Source organism: Podarcis liolepis, assembly GCF_965112155.1.
Source record: "Podarcis liolepis genome assembly, chromosome: 2".
Taxonomy (NCBI): domain Eukaryota; kingdom Metazoa; phylum Chordata; class Lepidosauria; order Squamata; family Lacertidae; genus Podarcis; species Podarcis liolepis.
Genome location: NC_139555.1, coordinates 108,292,228 through 108,300,538, shown reverse-complemented (window position 1 = coordinate 108,300,538; position 8,311 = coordinate 108,292,228). Strand labels below are relative to the sequence as shown.

General features: G+C 50.0%; 1 long non-coding RNA gene across 1 annotated transcript; it reads left to right on the top strand.

The window, feature by feature from the left end:
- The first annotated feature begins 940 nt into the window (after positions 1 to 940).
- On the top strand, positions 941 to 5,994 carry LOC310702058. The gene is made up of 3 exons (XR_014523176.1): positions 941 to 1,147; positions 5,077 to 5,217; positions 5,803 to 5,994. It is a non-coding gene; the product is annotated as an uncharacterized lncRNA (long non-coding RNA).
- The last annotated feature ends 2,317 nt before the right edge of the window (positions 5,995 to 8,311 follow it).

The window sequence follows — 8,311 nt, the reverse complement described above, 5'->3', positions numbered from 1 at the left end:
CTTTGAAATTGGATGCAATTAAATGAAGTGGTGCAATGAAAAAACAGCTGAAGGAGTACAATATACGGACAAATCTGCACTCCATGGGCGGGGGGAGTATCTGTTTTCTGACATGAATGAGGATCGTAGAACCAGAGTCAAAATGTGGAGGGGGGAAATCGGACATGGAATTATGAATAACATTGAGGATGATGAGAGGCAGGACTATGATGTTGAATGCGCTTCGAAATTCAGACCGTGGGAAGTCAAAACAAAATTATTACAATTTGGAAGACAATTGGACCTTTTTTATTTTTTTATTTTTATTGGATTTGATTTGATATGTTAATTGGATGTCTTTATTGGAAAATTAATACACGCTTTAAAAAAAAAGATAATTATCTGTGTGGCTTAATGTATCAGCTGCAGGCAGCACTCCTATGAACACGCCTTTAGAGTTTAATGTGTGCAATCCAGTGGAAGCTGCAGCCTCTGCTCCTTCTAAGACAGATGCCCTGTCTCCTTCTGTGGACTCTCTACTGTTAACACTTGCTGAAGCTGCCATTCCAGCTGCTGCTGCCTGCCACCTGCTACTCACAGGAGGCTCAATGAAGGACGCTTTCTCCAAGATACCTTCAATGCTGGAGCTGTCCTGACAATTAGATACCTGTTATGGGGATGTGGTTGTAGGCAGCCTGAGACGCAGCCAAAACTCATTGAAAGGAACAAGCATGCCTCCACAAAAGATAGCATCAGATGGCCCCAGAGGTCTGGGACATTCTGTAGAGCATCCATCAGAACCCATGAGGATTTGTCCTTAACAGCTGAAGGAACCACAACCTCTGCTGCTCTCCAGAGCAACCCCAACTTATTGCCAGAGACTTCATGTACCTTTCAAGGCCATTAAAATAGGGTGAGGAGCCAAGAAGGCCCCTCTTGGCCTTATATAATGACTGTTTTTAGCTTGGCTCCACAGACAGAGAGTTCAATAAAGACGGAGCTCTTCCTCCTTCTTATTACCAGGAAGCCTAGCCTGCTGTCTCCAAGTTTTCAGCCTTCAAAACAGTCTTTCTAATCGGACAGGGCTTTTTCCTTGCTAACATGAAGCCACGCTTGGCTCACGTCTGGCTGCTTGAAGTCTGTGTTTTGCTCTGCCTCAGCTGCGGAGGTAAGTCCCACCTGCCAATGGAAAAACATGGTAGGCCACCAGTTCAAATGTGCTGTTTGTCCAGCACCTATCTTCCTAAGAACTAGCGAACCCGTAAGCTATTTTCTTTTTAGCTCTGGCACCTACTTGGGGGTAATCATTGAAAGTCTAACTTTGGAAATAACGCAGACCTGGAGAAAGGTTTAGATGCTATTAAGTAACAGATCAATACAGGCATCATCACCCACCATGCTTTGGTCAATGTCAGGTTATTGGCAGAGATGATTTCCACAGATAACGCTATGCCTCCTGTCCTTGTTATCCCTGCACAGTCCCAACTTCGGATAGTTTTTCAGTGGAATGATGCTCTGTTGCCATTCTAATGAAGTTGCTGTAGGGTTGCCATATGTCGGTGTCCGGGTGGAAATCGCTAAAAAATAGCAACCCATGTTGGCAGTATCGTTTTTGGCGATTTCCCTTTAAAATGGCTCAAAAACTTCATTCTTAACTTTTTTTAGGTTTTTCTTTCCAATTTTGCCCAACAAGGTCAACAGCTTTGGCCAAAAGAAAATAATAATAATAAAAGATCGACATCTTTTGTGTTCGGATTTTCACTTTTTGAAATATGGCAACTCTAAGCTGCTGCTTGGCACCTGCCACTCTCAGGAGGCTCACTAGAGCAGTGTTTCCCAACCTTTTTTGGGCAAAGGCACACTTGTTTCATGAAAAAAATCTCGAGGCACACCACCATGCCAGATGGGGAAAGGTCACTTTTTACTTATGTAAAAATAGTAACAGCATAGAAGGTAATGGTAGATGACTGTTAGGGTCTCCCCCCAAATGCAGAATTCTATTAATATCTTCCTTAGCGAGCCGCGTTAACCCCTGTAATGCTTTCTATAGAGTAAGCATAGGGGACACTGGGGGATGTGGAACCAAGGGGGCAGTGGGCCAAAAGAGTTCGGGATCTACTGCTTTAAACAGAAATAAGAGCCAGTGGGTTCTTCCTTTTTTAAAGTATCGTTTCAGCGGGGACAGCAGTCCGGATTTCCAAAAAGCGGCGCTTTTTTGCGTCTGAGCAAAGAAGAGAGAGAGGGGAAAAAAGAGAGAGAGATTGATTTGTGGCTGCGCAAAGGGGGGAGGAGCCCAGGAGTAAAAGTAGGAAGGACGAAGGGAGGGGAAAGGAAAGTTAATAGAAGGAAAGGCGGGTGGGAGAGAAAGAGAAAGAAAGAGGGAAGGAAGGGGGGAAGAGAAGTGGAAAGGAGGGAGACTGAGGCGGGGGAGAAGCGTCTGGAGAGTTGCTCCGAAGTTTGGGGGGCCGCGGGGGTGGGTGCGCGTCCCAGGAGGCGAGGGGGGCCGCGATCCCGCGCGCCGCGAACATGGCCTCCTTCCCCGCGGGCCCCGCCGAGCCCCCCGGCCGGGGAGGGCGGCGCGCCCCCGCCGCCGGAGGAGAGCAGAGGCAGGAGGAGGAGGACGAAGGCGCTGCCGAGGAGGCGCGCCAACTTCTGCCAACTTCGGCGCCCGCCCCGTCGCCGCAGGCTCCTCCCGGCCGAGTCACGTGGCCAGCGTGACGAAGCTGCTCTGGTGAGCCAGCAGCAGCGCAGCACACGGAAACGGTCCCTATTTATCTACTTGCACATAAGGGTGCTTTCGAACTGCTAGGTTGGCAGAAGCTGGGACTGAACGACTGGAGCTTGCCCCGCCGCGGGGATTCGAACCGCCAACCATGCGATCGGCAACCCCTAGGTGCTGAGGTTTTACCCACAGCGCCACCCGCATCCCTAGTGCTGCATGGTACAGCATAATTTATCATCTCCCCACTTCTGATATAAATGATATACAGAGGATGTAATTGTACTAAAGTTACATGAAGAGAACTTTTAAAATAAGGTTGTCTACAACTGCTTGTCGTCGTCCCCCCCTGCACTGGATCAGGGGTAGGGAACCAAGCTTCTTCTGCCTAATTTTATGCTGATAGGGGAAGTCTGGAGAGAAAGTTGAAAAAGAAACAGGGGGGGGGGCAGTCAAGACAGACAGAATGGTGGAAAGCAGGGAATCCTCTCAAGTCCATCACATCTGACCTCTGGCAAGAGCAATCTGTTCCTCTCCAGGCAGAGAAAAGAGATGGCCTGGCATTTATAGCTAAATAAAAAAGATAAAAAAATGTAACTTATTGATTAGTGTCAAAAGGATGTTAAAGGATATGTTGATGGTTCAAAGGGGAGTCAAGAGAAAACTTGCTTCACCAGCAGATCAGTAAGCAATTAGGAAATAAACTTTGGTGCTCTGAGGTATACAAAAGTTAACCGTGGAAAAGAATGTATATGCTTGCTGCAAATAGTGAGATGATGCAACATTAGTTATGGGGGCGATCCGTCCAAATGTAACACTTTTAGGTCATTTTCAGTAGGAAAGATTTAAGAATGGGTTGCATCTCCCCCCCCCCCCCGAATGGCTTCAAATAGTGATTCACTTGGGTTGCACACCCTGTTCGATGCATTTGTTGTTGAGAACTGGCGCATCTGGGACTCCTGGGCCAGGTGAGAGGGACGTTGGCTTTGCCTCTTGGCGGTTTGAGAAGCATCCCTGACCTTTGCGGGTGTCCACACACTTCCACGTCACGCTCCTGGGATCGTGTGGGGACTAAGAGACGGCCGGAGGGGGATCTGGCGAGCCCCTGTGGATCCCCGCAGGATAATCCTCGATTACAGGGATCAGGGGGCTCTTCTGAGGGAAAAGCGGAGCGCAAGAGGGGGGAGAGAGCGCGCTCCCTGACAGAACCGAAAGGAAGAGCCGGTTCGGGGCAGGGGGGAGCCAGAGCAGCGGCTGCCCCCCTCCCGGCTCCCACGGGGCCTTCCGCCTGAGGGAAACCCTTTTCCCGCCCCCGGAGAGCCTCACGCGCGGGGTCCAGAGGGGGGAGGGGGAGAGAGGCAAAGAGCAGAGGGCGCGCACCCCCCCAGCCACGCATGCGCGCCTCAGCCGTGCCTGCTGGGCGGTCCTTTCCCCTGGGCTCCGCCCCTCGCGACACAGGCCGCCCGTCGCAGCGTCGTCCCGCGGGGCTGGCGCCGGGCGCGGCCACGGAAACAGCGAGCGAGGAGCGAGAGCGGCCCGCCCTCGGCTGGCTGACTGGCTGGGCCGGCACGGCGAGGGGCAGAGGCGAGAGGCTGCGCGCGGATCCGGCGGCGGCGCGCCCCCGCCGCCGGAGGAGAGCAGAGGCAGCAGGAGGAGGACGAAGGCGCTGCCGAGGAGGCGCGCCAACTTCAGCGCCCGCCCCGTCGCCGCAGGCTCCTCCCGGCCGAGAGCCAGAGGACGGCGGCGGAGCAGGAGGAGGAGGATCGCGTTTGGCAACGGCTGCTGCGTCCTCTCCAAGCGCGGGGCTGGCCTCCGCCGCGCCCGATCCTCTCGCCGCCCGACTCGCCCGCCTCCCTCCCACGGCACACCAGGCAACGTCTCGCGGCACACTAGTGTGCCGCGGAACACCGGTTGGGAAACACTGCACTAGAGGACCCTTTCTGCAAAGTCTCTACAATGCTGGAGCTGGCTGCACCCTCAGATGCCTAAATAAAAAAAAATCCTTCCAGTAGCACCTTAAAGACCAACTAAGTTAGTTCTTGGTAACTTAGTTGGTCTTTAAGGTGCTACTGGAAGGATTTTTTTTTTTTTTTTGACTATGGCAGACCAACACGGCTACCTATCTACTACTGGAACCTCAGATGCCTGTTATGGGGATGTGGCAGAGGGGAGGGTCTCCTGGTTCTAGGCAGCCTGAGACACAGCCAGGCACGTTCTGCGGAACTCCGTGGGGCTCAATTTACACCTTCTGTAAGAACCACCAATGTCCTTTTTAGACTCAGGGCATCTCAGCATTTTTCTTCTTTGAAGGAAACAACGAGTTTGGTGACTTAGACTTTCTTTCTTTTGGTGACTTTCTTTCTTTCTTCTTTTAACAGCAAATGCCTTAAAATGCAGTGTGTGCACTTCAGGAGGTCCAGAAGAGCCGTGTCTACCACATCCCCCCAAAATACAGACATGCACTGATCATCCAAAAACAGGACACCCTGCAGCCTGCGTCTTGTACACAATCTCAGCAAGTGAGCAATCCTTCTCATCTTTCTCTCCCCCTTATTTTCAGTGCATTTCCATGGGTGGGTGGTGGGCATGGCTAGTACAACTGGGTGCAGAGGAGGCCGGGGATCTTGCAACTTCAATAGTACAAGAACGAGAGAAGCACCTTGTTCAAATGGAAGCGCTAAGCTATACTCATGCAATCTCTATACGAAACCTGATTGCAAGCACTCAGGAACATGACGGCATGTATCCCCCTGAAAATTCTTTGAAGCAACAATACCTGCAGGCAGTGAGAGAAACATGAATTTTCTAAGTTTACTTTTAATTCTTGAGGTATCTCGAGTCAGGGTCCAGGTTGGGCCCTCTAGCCAGTGGCGTCCCAATTACAGTGCTTCACCTAATGCCAGGGAAGAGTTGCCATTCATTCTTGAGGATAAGCAGGGGGTTGGGTGCTATACCTGGCAACAGTGGTGGCAATAACCTGCCTTTCAGCACAGACCTCCATTTCCCCAGCTGTCTCTGATGCAAAGAGTGCATCCTTCCGTTTCCATCAGGCATCTTTCACTACTTGTTAACAGTAACCCAGATACTTTTCTTTCTCTTCCCAGCGTTTTCCGGTACTAAAAATGTGATGCGCTACTACAAAAAATGTGGCTACTATACAAAAGCGTGTGGAACTCGAAAAGTCGATAAGGATTTACCGCAAGAGTATGAACTCAAGTGCTGTAAAGACAGAGACCACTGCCTTTGAAAGCAGTCTAAGGAAGATGCTGTATTAAAAGAACTCCTATGTAAACAAATGGCTGTGCAATTTGTGTTACGTTGCTGTCTAGGGATGTCTATGTGAGTGGGCTCTGTGTGTGCCCAGTGGCGTGCGTGGGTGCAGGGTCAAAGCAGGTGAGTGGGTGGGCATCTCAGGTGAGCTGGGATGTCAGCAAGGTTTCCCCTGGCTGTATGCCATGGCTGCATTGAGCCTGGGTCTTCAAACCCAGTGGCGTAGCGTGGGTTGTCAGCACCTGGGGCAAGGCAAGTAATTTGCGCCCCCTAACCTGTGGATTTGCGCCCCCTAACCCGTGGATTTGCGCCCCCTAACCCTAACCACCAGATGTTGCGCCCGGTGCGGCCGGCCCCCCTGCACCCCCCCACGCTACGCCACTGTTCAAACCAAGTGACATCTTCCTTATTAGAGGTTCAGCTACTATGACTACTTATTGCCTGGTATTTTCTGCCTAGGAACAAGTGGGTGGGACCACCTCACCACAACAATCCTTTTGCAGAGAGCTGATTATCCAGAGAACGGGAGATTGACAGAAAAATATTCAGGATTCTCTCTCCATTGAAATTCAGTACTGGAGGTTGGGGAAAATAGAAAGAGTGTAGTTTGGGGATCTAGTGGAAACTTGAAAATAAGTAGTAGTAGACCAGCCTCCCCTGAACTTAGTTTTTACATCTGGAGGGAGGACTGCTTTCCGTTCATATCTTTCTGGTGAATGAGTGATTGGGAAAATCCAAAACTTTCTGCCATGGCAGAGGTGGGGCAAGAGGCTTCGAAACTTCTTTCTTTCTTTCTTTCTTTCTTTCTTTCTTTCTTTCTTTCTTTCTTTCTTTCTTTCTTTCTTTCTCCCTGTAACACAATACTCATAGAATCATAGAATCATAGAGTTGGAAGAGACCACAAGGGCCATCGAGTCCAACCCCCTGCCAAGCAGGAAACACCATCAGAGCACTCCTGACATATGGTTGTCAAGCCTCTGCATAAAGACCTCCAAAGAAGGAGACTCCATCACACTCCTTGGCAGCAAATTCCTCTGTCGAACAGCTCTTACTGTCAGGAAGTTCTTCCTAATGTTTAGGTGGAATCTTCTTTCTTGTAGTTTGGATCCATTGCTCCGTGTCCGCTTCTCTGGAGCAGCAGAAAACAACCTTTCTCCCTCCTCTATGTGACATCCTTTTTATATATTTTTCATATCTTCGGTTCATTGTAAAATAGCCTTCTACTGAGGATTCTGGATTGAAGTCTATTTGAGAGGGAAAGGTTCCATTTAATTAGTCCAACTAACCACCCTTGGGAGCTTCTGAGGCTGTACAGAAAGGACCGCACAGAAATCCATTCAGGGGCTGCAGGGTCAGTAGCTGTGTGACCTCCCAGCCCATTCACCCGGTAGCGCTGGTGAAATATGCCCTTTAGGTCCTCGAGTGAAATATACCTTTCTGTATCCAAACCTTTTAAAGTAAAAACTGATCTTTGGTCCAGGTCTAATGGTCCCTAGTCAGCTGACATTTAGTGTGATGCAACAATCACGTATGCCTGGCTGCAGCTTCCTGGTGGGGAACACATACTGCAATCCTTCCCCATAAGATAGCATCAGGGGCCCAGGGAGGCCTAGGACTATGAAACAACCATGTGAGTAGCACATATGGGCCTGGCTGAAGCTTCCTGGTGGTGAACAAGTAATCCCTACATGTAAGAGGGTTGCTGAAGTCTGGGACACTCTGTACTGCATCTGTCTGGTATCTCAGCTTCAGCCCATTTGGATTTGTCCAAACAAGCAGTATATTATGCACTTATAAAACTCCTTGTGCCTTTCAAGCCTAGCAGGGACAGGTGCCCTGACGAACAAAGATGGTGCCTCTGAGCCTTATATAATGAAAGTCTTGTTAATTGAAAGGAATACACTTCCTTCCCATGTAAGACAGCATCATTTGGAAGATGAGCTCTAGGACATTCTGTACAGGATTTCAGAATTTCGGGTTGGATCAGTCCCAGCTCTGGCCAACCTAGCAATCCAAAAATGCACCAGTGCAAGTAGATAAATAAGTACCGCTGTGGCGGAAAGGGACGTTGCATTACCGTGCACTCTGGCTTCAGTCATGTTGTTCCGTTGTGCCAGAAGCAGTTTAGTCCTGCTGGTCACATGACCCGGAAAGCTGTCTGTGGACAAATGCCGGCTCCCTCTGCCTGAAAGCGAGATGAGCGCCTCAACCCCATAGTTGCCTTCGACTGGACTTTACCGTCCAGGGGTCCTTTACCTTTTTACTGGGGTATTACAAGCACTTAGGATTGTTAAAATTAAAAGCTGTATGTTCTGGGCCTCAGAGCCAAAGCAGCTACTGAAC